General features: G+C 49.3%; 1 long non-coding RNA gene across 6 annotated transcripts in view; it reads left to right on the top strand.

The window, feature by feature from the left end:
* The window catches only part of LOC123333862, a 46334-nt gene extending 29336 nt beyond the window's left edge, over nucleotides 1–16998 (top strand). For 4 of the 6 annotated variants that reach the window (XR_006551493.2, XR_006551498.2, XR_006551499.2 and 1 more), the window contains 2 exons: nucleotides 14469–14569; nucleotides 16003–16998. This is a non-coding gene — a long non-coding RNA (uncharacterized LOC123333862). Of the gene's footprint in view, nucleotides 1–7615; nucleotides 7992–14457; nucleotides 14570–16002 lie in introns of those variants that run through there. The other 2 variants (XR_006551495.2, XR_006551496.2) reach the window with 2 other exon arrangements.
* The last annotated feature ends 924 nt before the right edge of the window (nucleotides 16999–17922 follow it).

Here is a 17922-nt window from a genome sequence, read left to right as displayed (position 1 = left end):
CTACTTTAATTATAACCAACGTTTCTGAAAACCTACCAAATGCCTGGCACTTTACATATATTCTCTCTAATCCTTCCCACAGCTCTGCAAGTAAATTAGATTAACCCCATTCTGCAGATGAGGAAGCAGGGGCTTAGAAAGGTTAAAGTAACTTACTTGTTCAATAAGTGGAGGGGAGGCAGGGGGAAGTACTCAACCCAGCCAAGTCTGACTCTGGAGTGCAAGCCATTGACCATGAGACTACACAGCCTTTGTGTTCAATTCTTCAGTAACTAGCTATAAGCTTCCAGAGGCAGGGAAGGTTTCTTCTTGTTTGCGGAGGGACTCAAACAATGCATTCACTTGTGTTGTGTGCTGTGCTCAGTTGTGTCCAACTCTTTGAAACCCTATGGACTGTATCTCACCAGGCTCCTCTACCCATGGGATTTTTCAGGCAAGAATACTGGAGTGGATTGCCATTTCCTTCTCCAGGGGATCTTTCTGGTCCAGGGCTCGAACTCACATATCCTGTGTCTCCTGCATTGTAGGCAGATTCTTTACCCACTGAGCCACTGGGGAAGCCCAATGCATTCAGTAGGCCCTTTGATAAATACCTAATAAACTTCAAAGGACCTGTTGGAGAGCATCCCTGGGCAGGCTGATGGGCCGGAGGCCCACCTAGGAACTAGGCTGCCGTCCAGCCGTGGGCCAGCGTTCTCAGGGCTGCCCCCCCCCAGGCAGGCCCCTAGCAAGTGCCGGAAGGCTATGGAAGGGACAGCAGGCACATGGCAGAGGCTCCTCACTTTCCAATCTAACATTCTTCTATAATCAGTTTCTCCTGGCAACTCTCTGGCCTAGAAGCAGTGTTGAGAACCCAGGCTCTGCAGGGCCAGGATGGCAAGGGGCCTGATTTGTGTGGCTCTGAAGTGGTGGCAGGTGCCCCAACCTCAGCCCAGCTGTGCCTCCCCTCTCACAGATCCCCTCCCCAACCTGCTGCAACCAAGGGCTTCTTGGATTTTCTGGGGCCAGCTCTGAGTCCGTATCATCTTATTCTCTGCAGAACAGGCAGTCTATCAAAGGTTGACTAAATGTGATTCAAATTGTCTACTTTGGTTAAGACTTCAAATATGAACATTCTTACATCAGGGGGTGGAAGCTTTACTTTGACCCACACAGTGGACTCCCCTACAGTTGTCCCAAAGGAGGACAGGCCAACTGCACAGTGACACAGGAAGGTGATTTTATGTCACGACAAGTGATGGGGGAAATCACTTCTGAAAATGGCATAAGCACAGTTTAAAAAAAATTTTTAATAAAAAAGGGGTGGGAGACCTGGGAAGGAATGACACAAGAATGTTGCCATTGGTTGTGTTATGGTGGTAAAATTATAGATAATTCTTTTTCTTGTATTTGCCAAATCTTCTGTAATACGTCTGTATGACTTTTACAATAAGTAGAAAGAATTCCTTTGGGGTGATCCATCCCAACAAAAACCGTAGGATTTAATTGGTACTCCTTTGTTCTCTGCCTCAGTCCAGGCTATCTCACCATCAATCACCCCTTCCTGAGATGGCAAGAAAAGAGGGGAAAGCTGGCCAGCCCCTGCCCTGGGGTGAGGACTCAGGCATCTTCCCCCACAGCCAGTTTGGGGGTGGAAGACTAGAGGGCTGCCTGTCCTCACTCCCACCTGCTTCAGGAGCTGGGTTCTTGTCCTCCATCATCAGGCCCCTGTTGCTCTGCAGTGAGCAGGAAGTGAAGTAAGAAGACCTCCTTCTGGGGCTCCCCAGTGCCTCCCCTAGGTTTGGGGCCAAATGCTGGAGCAGGTCACTTTTGACACTCGTCCCAGCTGGGCACAAGGGCAGGGCAGCCCTGTGGCTTAGTCTGGGGTGTACAGGCTTGGCAGGTGTCCAGAAGTGGAGTTACTAAGAGTAAACCATTTCCCCTCTCCTGGTAGGCTTTCTCCTCTCCCTGGAGTGGCTGGGGACCCCACCCTGAGGCTAGCCAAACTCAGCCCACCCTGCCGCTTTGGGCTGACCAGACAGGCAGGCAGTGGGTAGAGTGGTTCTGAGCCATGGACTCAAACGGGTCCTGGTTCAGATCTCGTCCAGCTTTGCCGCTAAGTAGATGAGCAACGTTGGGAAAATGACATCCGGTCAGAGCCTCTTGTGAAAAAGGGGCTAATAACCCCTGTGTGGCAGGGCTGTGATTAGGGTCAATTGAGAGAAAATGGGTGGAAAACACGGAGACAGGCTCAGCAAACAAGAGCAGTTACTATGGGAGCCACAGAGCTTTGGTCTCCCTGGCCCCTTTTCAGCCTGGGGCTGGGGCAGGGGGTGGGTAGGGGGTAGTTCCTGGATTTGACCCTAAAGGATCAGCCCCTTTTAGTCTGCTCCTCTGGCCCTGCCTCCTCTGGCTTTGGGAAAATCATGTGACTCCAGGCTGCCCACTTAGCCAGCTCGGCTCCTCCCTCTCTTTATGTCTGCTCGCCTCTGGAGGAGTGAGGTAATCCCTGGGAAAGAACCTCGCTCCTCCTTGGGGGTATAATCACTGTCCTCTTGCTAGAGCTGGATGATGGTAGGGAGAGAGAGGGCTGGCCTCAGTCTGGCCCTCCTGCCCTGGCTGTGCCCCCTGGCATGTTTGGTCAGGAGACAGAGACTCTAGTCTCGAAGGCTCTCCTGGTGTTCCCCTGAAAACATCGACAGGCTCGAGGAGGGGCAGATTTCTGAGGGACAATGGCTATTTTTATAGTGCTTGCAGCACTGTAATAATAATATTAATCACTGTAATTATTATGTGTGGCACTGTAGCGTTTGCAAAGCCCTTTCTCATACCTCATTTATTCCTCACAACAAAGAGACTTATGGGATGATATTGTTATTATCCCCATTTCACAAATGAGGCCATTGAGGCCCAAAGAGTAAATGATGACCACAGGTGAGTGAGAAGTGATGGCTCCTGATTGCAAATTCTAGAGAAATATGGCAAACAGGAGCTCAATAGCTAGACCCCTGGGATTTCTCCATTCGTTCTCAGTGCCTGCACACACTAAGAGGAGGTCCTTTCCGTTCTCTGTTCAGTAAAGTAAGTGAGAATCTGATTAAAGTAGAGGTGGGGAAAGCAGGGGGGAGGGGCGGTGATTTTCCCCAGGTTGTGAGTATGAAATTAACAAGTTGAGAAAGCAGATGCCTCTGTCCCATGGAGAGTGAGTTGGCTGTACGCTGGGGGCCTGTTAGACGGCCCCCACTGGGACACAACCCATCCCTTCCCACTGTGTAGCCCCAGCCTTGGAGAAGAGAACAAGGTTCACCTTTCTGGTGCATCCCTGGCCTTCAGGGGAAAAGAAATCTCTGGAAAGGTTTTCCAGGGAGCAAGACCCCCGTCCCCCACCACCCCCACCCCCGCAGCCACCACCACACACACACACACATACAGTGCTCAGAGGGACAGGAATCTTTCCACTTGTCCTGGGCCTGGGTCAAGTGTCCACATGTCACCGACCTGCTAGAACAGGGCGGCATGGGGGCAGACTTGTCAAGACCAGCAGAGAGCTGCTGGAAGCCAGCCCAGCGTCCATCCCCACCCCCACCCTAAACCCAATGGCAAAAACTTGCTTCAAGAGACTTTGCGGGGTTAAAGAAAAAGAACTTTAGACTTCCAAATTGCTGCAGTGGGTGTGCTATGGAGGAGGCAGGAGGAAGGGAAGTCCCGACCAAGTGTCCCGAAGCTCGTCGTCAGTTTAGTTTGGCCACTGCCTGGCCCTGCACCTTTGCCGCCAGCCGTGCGATGGTACTATTTTCAGCATGAGTGGCAGAGCACACACGTCCTCCACACAGTCAGTTGGTTTCCCCACTGGGAGGTCTTGGGGCCCCACCAGGGGTGGTCAAGCAGGGCTTCCGAAGAGTTCCTGAAAACTTTGATTCTTCTTGCTCCTCTCAGTGCCTCTCCCAGGAATTGCTCAGATAATAAAATATAGCATTAAAATAACAGTGACCCTTTTATTGATCACTTACCATAGGGCGCGTTCTGTGCAAGGCGTTTCATTTGCGTTATCTGATGCATTCCCATTTTGTCCTGCTTCTTCTATACCCTGCTCTAGAAAGAAATCTACTATGTAGAGAATGGGTATATGGCTTCCTGTTCATTAAACTTGTGGCTGATAGATTTGTCTCTTTAAAAAAAACCTCCCCCTTCTCCCCCCCCAAAAAAAACCCCCACATTGTTTTTATGGGAAAAACAGACTTCATTTATGTTGCTTTGCTTTGCAAGAAAGCTTCCAGGAATCTCAGTGGGCACTACTTTTGCAGACATGTCACCTAAAATTCACATGTATCTTTCTAATCCCAGCTGTTCTTCCCATCAGGGAGGCTGGATTTTAGAGTCCGTTTCTTTGGCTTTTTCCTCCCTTGCTCAGCAACTGAGGCCTTTCCTAGTAGAGTTGGAGCTGCAGAGGTTCTGGGTCCAGCCATGGACTGGTGGGCCATCGGGGGCCTCAACAAGCCTCCCCTCCTAGCCACAGGGGCCTTGGGCTGCTGCAAGAGCTGCCAGGAGGGTGGAGGGGTGGTGGGGAGGGCTGTCGGTGTAGGGTGGGAACAGGGGAACATTCCTCCAGCTGGTGGCAGGAGCTGACTAGCCAGAGGCCTTGTTCATGGCCCAACGCAGTGTGGCTCTTGTGTTTATGAGCTTTGTGAGATTTAGAGCATTCTGTATTAGCCACAGGTTTTTTGGGGTCACATCAAAGGTTAGAAAGCCATGGAAAGAGTTCCTTCCCCATGAATCACACTTCCCCAAACTGTAATTCTCTGAGAGGAGCCGGCTTGCTTTATGGAGCTGGCAGGAGAAAGGGGATCACAGGGGCTCCTGGAGAGTTTTCCTGAAGAAAAATTCTCTGGAGGGCTAGACAAAGAAATTCTCAGAGAGGAGCCAGAGGAGGAGAAAAATCCACTGAGACCAGGTTGATGGACCAGGGTTTGGGGCTTGGGATGATGGGGCAACAGAACTTCAGATGCCACTGGCCAGGAAGAACTGCATTGCTCAGCTCCAGGGAGCACCCTGCCTTGTGCACTACACGACCTGCACAGCCATACATAGCAACACTTTCTTTGCTCCCTCCTGGATAATTGGTTATATCTCCAATGGGCTCCCACAGAATCCTCTAGATAGTCAAAGAATATGATTCAGATCAGATCAGATCAGATCAGTCACTCAGTCGTGTCCGACTCTTTGCGACCCCATGAATCGCAGCACGCCAGGCCTCCCTGTCCATCACCAACTCCCAGAGTTCACTGAGACTCATGTCCATCGAGTCAGTGATGCCATCCAGCCATCTCATCCTCTGTCATCATGATTATCATGTGCTTATCTGCACCCCATTCCCAACCACTTCCCAGTTGCACTTTTGAAAACAAGGACCCTATCTTCTTAGCCTTTGTTTTTCAGCCTGACGCAGAGTTTAAGCTCAGCAAATGTTTGTGGAATGAATAAACATTGTTGAAAGAATTCTTTTAGTATTTGGGGACTGGTATGTGTGCTGTGTGAGGGCTAACTCAAATATTAGGAACCAAGAAGAGCTTTGATTTCTTTGAAGAGAAAGTATTGGGTTGGTCAAAAAGTTCATTCGGGTTTTTCATCAGATGGTACAGAAAATCCCGAACGAACTCTTTGGGCAACCTAATACTATCTAAATACATCCACTCCTTTAAGACCCAGATCGGCCACTGCCTGCTTTTAGGATGTCCCTAGGATGGATTTTTGTTCACTTGGTTCCTCCTTCATTTCTCAAACACTTATAAGTCCCTGTCTCAGGCACCACAATGGGGTGCCCTTGAGAAACCGACAGTCCTGATAGGGTGATGGACACACTGGCTGGTCATTACAATGGAGTGGTCAAAACTGCTGAAACAGAAGGGAAATGTGAGGTGTGGGCAGGGGCTGGTGAGCATACGTGGAGGGAGACCATCTTTGCTCAGCTCTTATCTAGGCTTGGCTCTTCAGCACAGAGTTAAGTGTCTACTCCAGGGTCAAATGGCTAGTGAGTAGATCTCAAACCTGATTCTTCAACTCCATACCCTGTGACCAACCACCAGCTTTCTCTCTGTACTTGACCCCAGGTCTCAATAACCTGTCCACTCAAAATCCCCCATAGCCTCACAGAGCCTCTTATATAAGAGGAGGCCTCAAGCACAGCTATGGAGTTGATTCCTGAGCCATCCTGATGACCTGTCTGGGCCTCCTTTTATCTGTGGTTATCCTATTAACAATCCAGCTTGTTCCCAGCTCCACACCTATCTCGTTCAACAGTTTGCTGCTCTGCTGACCTACTTGGCAGCTCTCGTGCTCCCTGCTTTGTTCCCCAGGCTCTGCCTGGCAGTTGCCCTCATGGTGGATTATGGCGCCTTTGCACCCTCGGGCACCTGGCCTCCAGGTTGTCATGAGACACTGGGGGCTTCTGTTCCTCCAGGTCTGGGCACATCACACTTCAACACGCCTCCTGCATAAGACGAGCCTGAACAGAATCCCTGCTCTTGCCGCCCAATATCCTCAGCCAGGCTCCTCTACTAAGACTGTGCCTCTTTCCTAGGCTTACCAACCAGGCATTGCCTATCCCTGCCCTGTGGGCTGCAATAGGAGAGACGCCATGGGCTCCAGAGTTGGACAGACCTGGTTCAACTTAAGCACCTGTCAGTTTTCAGAGGTTCCTTAACTTCCCTGAGCCTTCTTTTTCCCTCTGTAAAATGGGAATATGTAGTACCTGCCTCACAAAAGTATACATACAATCTGTACCTGGAACATGATGAGGAAGTGGGAGCTTACAGCATCTACTGCTTGTAAAACTTTTTTCAAAAGCTTTTCATATATCTAGGCTTTGGCTCCTTTGAGCACAGAGAGGTTAAATGTCTACTCCAAGGTCATGTGGCTAGTAAATAGGTCTCAAATCCAATCCTTCAGCTCTACGTGTTGAGACACAGCCCCATCTTGCTTCTGTGCTCAAGCCTCAGCTTTGATAGGCTGTCTAATCTATGGATCTTTTTTGACCCTGAGATGTACAGAGAAAGCCTGAGTTAGCCTATTTTACAGCAAGGGGACTTGGGCTCAGTGTTTAATAAGTGAGTTGCCCTCGGTCGCACTGCTCATCAGAAGGGAGCTAGCTGAGAACCACTTTATCCTGCATTCTGTGGCCTCAGAATAAATCCTTCCCATCTTTCTCCTCTACTGTCAGAGCGTCCAGCCCTATTCTGAGAAAGCCCTCTCTCCCCACTATCAGGGTGTGTGAGTCCAGGCATCATTCTGGTTCTTTCCACTGTCCTAAGCAAACCCTTCAGGTGGAGAATGTTGGGAAGGACCCTCCAGATGGCTCTTGGGGGCTGAAGAACACAGTGCCCAGAGCCCTGGGAAGGAGGATGCTGCTGGCTGAAATCCCCTTCTCAAGCCCCCACATCAGCCCAATCTCTGCTCTCCCCGCACCTCAGCCCCTGGCCAGATCAGCCTTGTGGCCAGTTGACGGCGCCGCCCAGTCCCCAGCCCCCAGCCCCCGTCTGCCAAGGTTGGCAGCCTCGTGGCCACGCTGCACAACTCTGCGCCTTTCCTCCTCAGTTTATTCCTTCCAGATACTCAGTTGCTGCTTTTTCTTTGGATCACTTTTTTGTTATGGTATTTCAGTTGTTTTTCCACTCCTTCCCCCACCCTCCTACCTTCCCCCCATGGCAGGATTCCTGAGAAGACTTGCTTTTGGAGAAAGCTGCACGCACATCTGCTCTCTAGCTGCAGGGAGGGCCCTGTCAGGGGCTTGGGTCTCAGGGAGCCAGGCCACACTGGGCAGTGGAGGCCGGGGGGCAGGGCCCGTGGGGCATGGCAGCAGAGGCCCGTGGTGGGCACGCTTCCTACAGCAGGCAGAGCTGAGCCTCAGGGCCTGGGGGTGCTGCCAAAGACCTGGGGCCGCAGCTCACCAGCTCCCTGGCTCTGCTGGCTGTGGCTGCTGGCTCGCTCGGCTCAGATTTGCGTATGCCAGACTTGAGGTAAGAGAGAAACCAGGAACCTTGGAAAATGCCCTGGCTCTCCATCTTTTTTCGTTGGAACCTTTTTGTCAGTGGTTCTGAGGGGTTGGGGGTCTTGTGTGTGGTCGATGTGGGTGCAGTTGTGTGTGCTAGAGAGTATATGCTGGTTGCATGCAGGCTTGGAAGTCACAGAGCCTAGGTTTGATTCCTGACTTCCCATAAAAGGCAGTGTGAACTTGGGCAAGTCATAAAGTGGGTATGATACTATGCCTCCTTTTCAGCCTTGTTATAAGGGTAAACTGAGTTAATACATGAGAATACTTCCCGGCACATTGTAAGTGCTCAATAAATATTTTAGCTATCATTATTATATATGCATGAGGGTATGTATGGAATTTAATAAATCTGGGGTGGTCCTTCTTGGACTTTGGAGTGTGAGAGTCACCTGGGAAGCTTGTTAAAAGTGCTGGCTTCTGGGCCTCACTTGCAGAGACTCTGATCCAGCAGGCCTTGGGTGGGCTCAGGAATTTACTTTTTAATCCAGAGACCCCAGTGGTGTTGATACAGTGGCACAGGATCTGCTCTGGGGTGTCTGAGGTGTCTGAGTGAACAGACCCTTGGGACCCTGGGCTCTGGCACCTCCATCAGAACTGCTTTGCAAATGTCACTGGAGAACAGATAAAAAAAGGGTGGAGTGGATGGAGGCCCAGAGGTGAGCAGGAGCCATGCCAGGCAGAGGCTTGAGGCTCCAGGAAGGAATTAAGGTGGTTGGAGTTTTATACACAGAATTGACACAATTCTACCAAGCGATTGGGTTGGACCAGCCTGGTTTACAAGCCCAGGGCACAGCAGATGGCAGAAAAAAAGAGGGTGTAAAACTGCAGTTAACTGAAGGCCAGGGTGGCAGGAGAGTCTGTGCCTGGACAGAAGCAGCAGCCGTATCTGGAGGAAGAGAGAATCGCCCAGATTGAGCAGCCGTGTCAACTCCCTGCTCCCTCAGGCTGGGCATCTGAACTGCTGGCAGAGCAGCCAAGCAGGGCCTGATCTCCACAAGCTGATTGCCTCACCAGCTATGCCAGGCTGTGGTTGGACTCAAGGGCACGACTTAGGATAAGAAACTGGCTCTGTCGACTCCTCTGTTCAAGAGCTTACAGGTTTTTTGGTTTTTTTTTTTTTAAATGTTTTTCTCCTTCTTAGTAAAGATCTTTTAAAAAAATTCTTTGTTTTGAGTGAACTAAGAAAAGAAGGAGGTGGGATGTGATGAGGCTGTGGGGAGGGCTGGTTGCTGCTCCAGGGAGGGGTCTGGGGAGACCAGCAGTGAGGCTGCTGATGGAGAAGGCCTGGGGTGAGGGGTGGGGGCACTTCTGAGACCTGGGGCCTCACTTGGGATCTCCTTTCAGGCAGTGGATTTAATGTATTAAGTGTGTGTGAAGGTGAGTGAGTGTGCTCATGTGTACGTGTGTAGGCATATCTGCACACAGGTGAGTGTTCCATGCCTGTATGCTTTCGGTTCATTTAATGACAACCCTAAAATATTCGTTGAGTGTATACTATGTGCCCAGTCACTGTTCCAGATGCCTGGGATACATCAGTGGACAAAATGCAATCCTTGCCCTCAAGGAGCTTACTTTCTATGGGGATTTTGTGTGTGCAGAGGGGATGGGTATATGTTTGTGTGTATGAGTCTATTGTGTACACATATTGAAGAAAGAAGAATAATAACATGTGAGTGCACAGGCAGATCTGGGTCAGGAACCAGCTGCCATTTTCTAGGCATGTGATCCTGGGCAAAATATTTCACTTTTCTGAGCCTTGGTTGTTTTTTTTTTTTTTTACAAAATTGGAAAATGATCCCCTTCTCTAATAATTGTTGTGAGACTAAATGTAAAAATACTTGGGAAGCTCTAGGCAAAGTACCTGATATATGATAGTTGCCAAATGATATTTTTTTATGTCTCCTGTGGAGTTGGAGGAGATATTTGTAGGTGTATTGATATATACCCAGTGTGCATTTGTGTCTGGGCAGCATGCCCTGTGTGTCCGAGAGGCTGAATGTGTGGGTTCTCCCTGAGTGGAATCTCCCTCGCTCGGGATCTGTCCTGTGGAGATATCTCAGATCTGGTCAAAGGTGATGCTGTTGCCTGGAAAGTTCCATTCCAGGACAGAAGGTCCTTTATAAAGCTGGGAGAGAAAGGCTGCTAAGTCTGGAAGCTCATGAGTTGACCCATTTCAGCCTTGGTTAGGTCCGTCCTGAGCCCTTCCAGCCGCAGTGCGACTGTGTGTTTGTACTTCCATTTGTAATGCACACAAAGACTCTTGGCCTCCCTGTCACTGACACCAACTTGCAACAACTTGCAGCTTCTGTTTTCCCACTTCCATGAGTCCCTGGCCGTGCTATTGCCTCTGAACTTTCTTCTTATCCCCCAGATCATTTATTAGAAATATAATTAGGAAATGGGCCCAGAAGGCCACTCTGGGGGCAGGACTGAGTTTCTGTGTAAGCTGCTTGGGACTGCCAAGACCCTTGCTTTCAGCAAGAACTTGAGCTCGTCAAGTTTCTGCTCTCCTCCCTCTACACTCTCTCTCAAGGAGAAAGCCCATGGTTTGGGCTACGTCTTCAAAGAGACTCAGAGTGTCTACCTTCAGCCTCAGTGTCCCTCCTCTGCCCCAGCTCCAAGTATCCATCAGATATTCAACTGAGCAACTGAGACTCAGGGTAACTGATGACATAGCCATTTTCTTGACCACAAACCAGCTCCCCCTGGGCATCCAGCTGTTCTAATGAATGACTCCAGCATTCTTCCAGACATGACAGCTTGAAGTTCTGAGTCATATCTCACATGTCCCTCTGTTGCATTTCCCAAAGCTGATCAGTTATCCAGTCATTTCAAGCTCGTCCCCCAGCCTGTCCTTCCCACTCTTGTTCCTGCTGCACCACTCCCCACATCAGGCTGCCATCCACTCTAGCGTGGAGTGGCCTCCCTGCCTCCAGCCTCCCCCTTCACGACCAGCCAAGCCACCATCCATGTGCTCATGGTTTTCCTGCAGCCACTGTCTCTCTCCATCCACAGCGCCCTCTCCTCTCCTCCACAAATTCTGCTTCAATCTAACTGGTCCCCTTATGGTTCCCAGGACACCGCACACTCTTCCTACCTGACTTTAGCTGGAGTGGTTTCCCTTGCCTAGAATCCTTTCTTCCATTCCAACCTTTTACCTAAATTATAGCCATCTCTCATGGTATACAGCATCCCTGGCTGAGATGCACCCTATGGTTTTAAAAACATGATGAGAAGAAGCTGGGAAATGTGGAGGAAGGGAACTAATTGCTAGTGATTTGCATAGAGGTAGAGGATTTAATCTGGAGAAGGCAATGGCAACCCACTCCAGTACTTTTGCCTGGAAAATCCCATGGATGGAGGAGCCTGGTAGGCTGCAGTCCATGGGGTCACGAAGAGTCAGACACAACTTCACTTTCACGCATTGGAGAAGGAAATGGCAACGCACTCCAGTGTTCTTGCCTGGAGAATCCCTGGGACGGGGGAGCCTGGTGGGCTGCTGTCTATGGGGTCGCACAGAGTCAGACACGACTGATGTGACTTAGCAGCAGCAGCAGCAGCAGAGAATTTAATTTACCACTGGGGCAGACTTTTGCTTTGTTTTGGGAAAATCAACACCAATCTTAAACTGTGTAGTCACCGACGACGTGAGTGCAGATGTTCACTGTTCTGGTTCAGCAATGTAAACAGACATGCCTTGGGAGACAGGGACTGCCTTTTTTTTCCTTTTTTCCTAAGATTTGAGGAAAAGAGTTGTGGAGGAAGGGAACATGAACTGGTCCTGGTGGAGGCAACTATCTTCAGCTGAAGTTTGGAGAGTTGCTTGTAAGACATTGCAAGCAGAGACAAGCAGGCTTCCTAAGGAGGTTGGAGAGGCCCTGGCACTGCTGCTTTGGGACCCAGGTGATATTTCTTGACACAGAGTTGGGGAGAAGGACACGCTGTCCACCCCTGCACACAGAACACAGCATCCCTCTGGTACCCTGGTGGCCATCAGAGGAGGCAGCAGCCATGGATGCTGAGGACCCCCCAAGGGACCATCTCCGGCAGAGGCTCCTTTCATGGGCCTCCATAAGCCCCACATGGTGACTGCTGTGGATAGATGGGCTTGTGACATCCTTTGAGATGTCCCACTAGGAACACCCAGAAGTATTTGAGGACATATTGCATGGAGTGGGGCTCAGTGTCGTGACTCATTTTGTTAAAGTAGCAACAAATCATTTCTACCCTTGGCAGGTGAAAACTAAATACACTAGAGATAGATATAAAACTGTACTGCCCTGTTAACTGTGGTTGCCTCTGGGTGCCAGTGTTCTAGAGAATCCATTTTCTTCTTTATATTTTTATGGAACTCTCCAAATTTTCCACTACAAGCACTTATAATTAGAAACACAAACGCTACATATAAGGAATATTTTCTCTTTCCTTCCCCTTCAGGGCCCAGCGGAAGGCCCTGCTGCCTCAGGCTGCTGTGGTTTCTTCCTCTGCTGAGCTCCGACAGTAACTCTTGGGTGCAGCTCTGTGTTTATTCATTGTTTTAGGTCCTTGTGCCAGCTCCTTGAGGAGAAGGAACACTCCTTCTTCTCAGCCCTCCCCCACCTCTCACTCTGCTTGTAGGAGCTACTTCTCAGAAACCGCCTGGCCTGCTTCCACCCTTGGCCTTCACACTCATTGTTCCATCTGCTGGCACCCCCTCCTCCTGGGTCCCCCCACTCAGACAGCTTGTGGGCTTCCTGCTTCTCACCTTCAGTTTTGACTCAAATGTCTCAGTGGCGAGGCTTTCCCTGAGCAGGCTATTTAAAATCGCACACCCCCTTTCCTGCTTTGTTTCTCCCTGCAACATAGACTTCCATCCACCATGCTGTGTATCATACTTCCTTATTGTCTATCTCCTCATACTGATCTGCAAGCTCTAGAGGACAAGGATTTTTGTCTGTTATTCTCTGCTGTAATCTCACCACCAGGATGTATGTACAGAAGATAAGTGTTTGTTGCAATGAGTGAACACAGTTTATAATAACACTAGTTCCCATGTGGCAGATCTTGTGCGAAGTGCCTGGTAATCCCCTCCTTCAGGCTTCATGGTGTTTTGAAGTAGGTAGCTTTATCTCTCGGAGAAGGCAATGGCACCCCACTCCAGTACTTTTGCCTGGAAACTCCCATGGATGGAGGAGCCTGGTGGGCTGCCGTCCATGGGGTCGCTACAGTCGGACACGACTGAGCGACTTCACTTTCACCTTTCACTTTCATGCATTGGAGAAGGAAATGGCAACCCACTCTAGTGTTCTTGCCCAGAGAATCCCAGGGATGGGGAAGCCTGGTGGGCTGCCGTCTATGGGGCCGCACAGAGTCGGACACGACTGAAATGACTTAGCAGCAGCAGCTTCATCTCTGTTTGAAAGATGAGGAAACCAAAGCTTGGAGAATTAGGTCCTCAGCTGAAGGCAGACCGGAGCGCATGGCAGAGTGGGGTGAAAAGTGGATCCGTCTGCCTTGGGGGCCAGGGACGTGCCATTGTAGGAGCCCTCTCTGGCCTCATGGTGGTCCCTCCCTGTGCTGACACCCCTCTGCATCTTGGGCACCAGGCCCCCCACTGCGGGAACCACAGTGCTGCTGCCCAGAGCTGGCATTCCTCCAGTTTGGGCTCCCCTCCCAGTCTGGGTCCCTTCTGGTGACCCTGCAGTTAGAGAAGCCAATTTGTTCCTCCTGTTCCTCACTGACTCTACTCTGGGTGCTCTAGGTAATGGTATAAAGGAGCAGGCCCAGAGGTTTTCTTTCTTCTCCCTCAGCCCCATTTTCCCAAAGGGAGCTTGGGTGCTCCCTGAGAACCTTCTGCAGACCAGCAGGGTGGACTAACAGCAAGAACCAGGAAATTCAGGTTCAAATTCTGGATTCGCAGCTCACAAGTGATGTCATGACCTTGGGCAAGTCACTTAACTTGTGCACTGGCAGCATGAAAGGGATTATGCTTCCTTGTGGTCTGCCTACAGTGTTGCAATGACAGCTAATGCAGAATCTGCCTCATGGGGCTGTTGTGTAGAAGTGAAGTGAACGTGAAAGTTGCTCGGTCATGTCTGACTCTTTGCAACCCCATGGACTATACAGTCCATAGAATTCTCCAGGCCAGAATAATGGAGTGGGTAGCCATCCCCTTCTCCAGGGTATCTTCCCAACCCAGGGATCAAACCCAGGTCTCGAGCATTGCAGGCGGATTCTTTACCAGCTGAGCCACAAGGAAAGCCAAGAGGATGCTTACTTGCCTCGTGGTATAGAAACAAGATTCATCCCTAAAGAGCCACTGACTTGCCACGTGCAGGCCCTGCTCGAGGGTGGGTATTGTTTGAATTCACAACAGAAGTGAAACAGGCCAGTGGCTTTGTAAGACGCACACAGCCTATGAATGACAGGTGATTCTTGCACCAACCTGGCAGCTGTCTTCCAGGAGCCTGAGGATTTACCCCATGTGGACCTTACAACTGACCATCACAAGCCAAGCACGAGACAGGATGGAGACTGGTGAAAAAGAAGGAACACCTTCTGGAGGTCAGTCTTCAGGTCCCAGGTTCAGGGACAGGGATCCCCACAACCCAGTTCTAGTGCCCCAAACCCTGAGGGGTCTAGGAGATCTTGCCTCACCTCTCTGGACTGAGACCTGGAAACCTGGGTGGGGTGGACTCTGGAAGGCTTCAGGGGGTGCTGCCTGAAGGTGGGGGTGCCAAGCCCCATGTCCCTGGAGAGGAGGAGTCACTGAGCAGGTTCTGGGAACGTGGGATCACACAGTGCACTCCCCACCCAGGCCTAGAGCTCTAGGGACACAGGTTCTCTGAGCAAGCATGCTCAGTCCTGGGGGGCTGGGGGGCGGGTAAGTGGGGGGCTTTGATTGAAATGGTGAGTTTTATTAATGGTGAATAGCGAAGATGGTGTGTTTGTATATCTTCTTAAAAGTTCTGGTACGATTTAAAAATGACTGGTTCGTTAGCCACTTAGCAAAAGAATAATTCAGCAGAGATGATGAGGAGGTGGCCGGGGTCTGTCAGTAGTGTCCCGCCTTGATGAGCACCACGGCCAGGATGCCCAGGAGAGTGATCAGCAGGAGGCCAAGTCTCCCTTTGTTGAACTGCTTCAGGAAGAAAAATTTCATTCAGTTCACCTTCGACTGGTTGTTGAGAGGGTACTGGAGTAGACAGGGAGCCAATTTGGTTATCATCTCGGTTATCATCTTAGCACCATGCCTGATAGATAAGGCTTAATAATTGTTGACTGCTATTGTTATCAGTGGTGACTAGCCTGGGAACTGGGCAGGGTCTGCAGTCAGCTGGTAAGATGGGTCATGGGTGTGGATTGTAGCTAACCATTAACTCTAATCACCCACTAATCTTTCCTAGAGTTTCAGTCCTCAGAATTTGGAATTCCTTGTTCAAGGTCACATAGTCATGACTTTTAAAAGGCCCCGATTGGGACACTTTTCAGAACACCTAACCTCTTTAGCCGGTACACTATATTTCTGCTGGGAGGTAATTGTTGCCATCTCTGCTGGGCTGCACAATTTGAGGACTAATTTGCACAAGCATCAATTGCCACCATGACCAAGGCATGGAGCATAATTATCTCAAGTGGAAATTGTGATTGAGCCTATGAATTGAGGCCTGATTTACAGGGGCTGTGAATGAGCTGCCACCTCCAGAGCCCTCCGTGACTGTTAGATGTTGGGGCTGTAATCAACTGGAGCCTATTTCCAAACACCCACTCTCCAAGTTCCAGTGGGTCAAAAGTCCTGACTCCGCTGAATGTCAAGATCCCTGCAGAGTCTGTGGCAGAACTGAAACTTTCCCATTGTCTAAGACTTGATTCACAGTTTTCAAGGGACTTCTCTTTCCTGGCTTTTTTACCTAGTTGTGGTAGAGTAAGTATGATCTGAAGTAATCCATCTGCTATCACTCTCCTGACAAAATCTCTTTGCTCTCCCACCCACACAGTTTCACCCAGGAAGATCTAGTTCTGCTTGTGCCTGAAGGGAAAGAAGACCAGGGATCCAGGCCTTCCTTCTCCCTCATGTGAGTGACCGTAATCCATGGGGGAATTCATCTCTTGCCCTCACCATGGCCAAGGTCTGCTCTACACATGGGCCCAGAGGCCACACTTTTAGTACTTCAGAGAAGCTGATGATGGAATCTGTGACATGGGAGGTCTTTCATCCTGAGGCAAGGGTATGAGTTCTGCCAGCCCTCTGCACCATCTGGAAGCAACGTTGGGACTATTTGCAGGTTCACAAATGGTAGTTGATTGTTTCATGGCATCAAAGACTTAATTTGAGCCTTAATGGAGAGAGCAGACTAATGAAGATTGAGGAAACATGGCCTATAAGAACAAAATGTGCTGAATTTGAGTAAAGCTACACATTCTACACGTTGTGGTCAGCACTCAGAACACTGTGGGTAGGCAGAGCTGGAACCAATGTCCACAGATAACTCTCCAACTTTATTTTATCCTCCTTTTTACCTTCTCACAGACCAGTCTTGTCATAATTACCTTGGTTATACAATCCTTGTTTGTATCTCCAGAGAGATAGCCATGTTTGGAAGAAAGAACATAAGTCCCCAAGTCTGAAGGAGTTCCAAAAAGAAGGAAATGTGTAACAGTGAAAAGTTGTGGGGTTTTGACTCAGTCAGGCTTCAGTTCCAACCCTTGTTATGTCATATGCTATCTATGAGAACTTTATAGCTTCTCTGAGTTTCAGTTTGCACAGTTCAAAATGGAACAGATAGCATCTATCCTGTTAGATTGTTATAAAAATCATTAAAACATATGTAAAGCATTAAAAAGCTGGCTCATATTAGGTATTGAATAAATGGCAAGTATTAATATCTGTAAAATGAAGGTATTTCATAATACCCAACTTTGCAATATGGTGGTGAAAAGGAAAGGGGAATGCTTTTGGCCTGTAGCAGATGTCTAATAAATGGTAGTTGTTAGTCCTGTCTTGCCATGAACTATACGTCTGCCTTTCAGCAAAGTCACCTCTGCTGCTGCTAAGTCGCTTCAGTTGTGTCCGACTCTGCGCGACCCCATAGACGGCAGCCCACCAGGCTTCCCCATCCCTGGGATTCTCCAGGCAAGAACACTGGAGTGGGTTGCCATTTCTTTCTCCAGTGCATGAAAGTGAAAAGTGAAAGTGAAGTCGCTCAGTCGTGTCCGACTCCTAGCGACCCCATGGACTGCAGCCCACCAGGCTCCTCCATCCATGGGATTTGCCAGGACAGAGTACTGAATTGGGGTGCCATTGCCTTCTCTGAAAGTCACCTCTACTGCCAGTGAAATGGGAAGTATTTCTATTCTACTTATCCCATAAGGATTGCAGTCACAACTGGCGTTAATTACATGTGCCTCATTTGATTCTTGCAGTTGTGATAAATAAAATCACATACAATATATCGAAACCCAGACATGGGGCACAATGTACTAGAATGAAACACACTGGGAGGCAAGGGACTTGGGTTCTTGTCTTGGTGCTATCTTTTGTCAAGTGACCGTAAGCAAATCACCAAGTAATCAGACCCTCAGGTACAGACACTGCTGACCTCTCAACAGCTGTGAGAAAATACAAATGTGAGAAATTATCACTATTATTCCTTGAGGGTAAAATCAGTTTTCCCTTTTTCATCTTTGGAACCCAGCAGAGTCCTTGGCATATAGTGGGCACTCAGTACTTTTGTTTAATGAATTAATATTAATAAACTGTCCAGAAGTCATAATCATTAGTAAACTTTTTTACCCATAAACTTACAGCTTTTGGTCTCACTGTGATTTTTTGGATCCCTGGGCTTTTATCTCAAAGTGTTTGTATTCCATGCTAACCTTAACATACTCAGATATGTTATTCAGGTCAATGGAAAGTG

This window comes from Bubalus bubalis, chromosome 1, assembly GCF_019923935.1.
Source record: "Bubalus bubalis isolate 160015118507 breed Murrah chromosome 1, NDDB_SH_1, whole genome shotgun sequence".
NCBI classification, from domain to species: Eukaryota; Metazoa; Chordata; class Mammalia; order Artiodactyla; family Bovidae; genus Bubalus; species Bubalus bubalis.
Note: the sequence above shows the minus strand (reverse complement) of the source record. Positions and strands in the feature narration are given on the sequence as shown.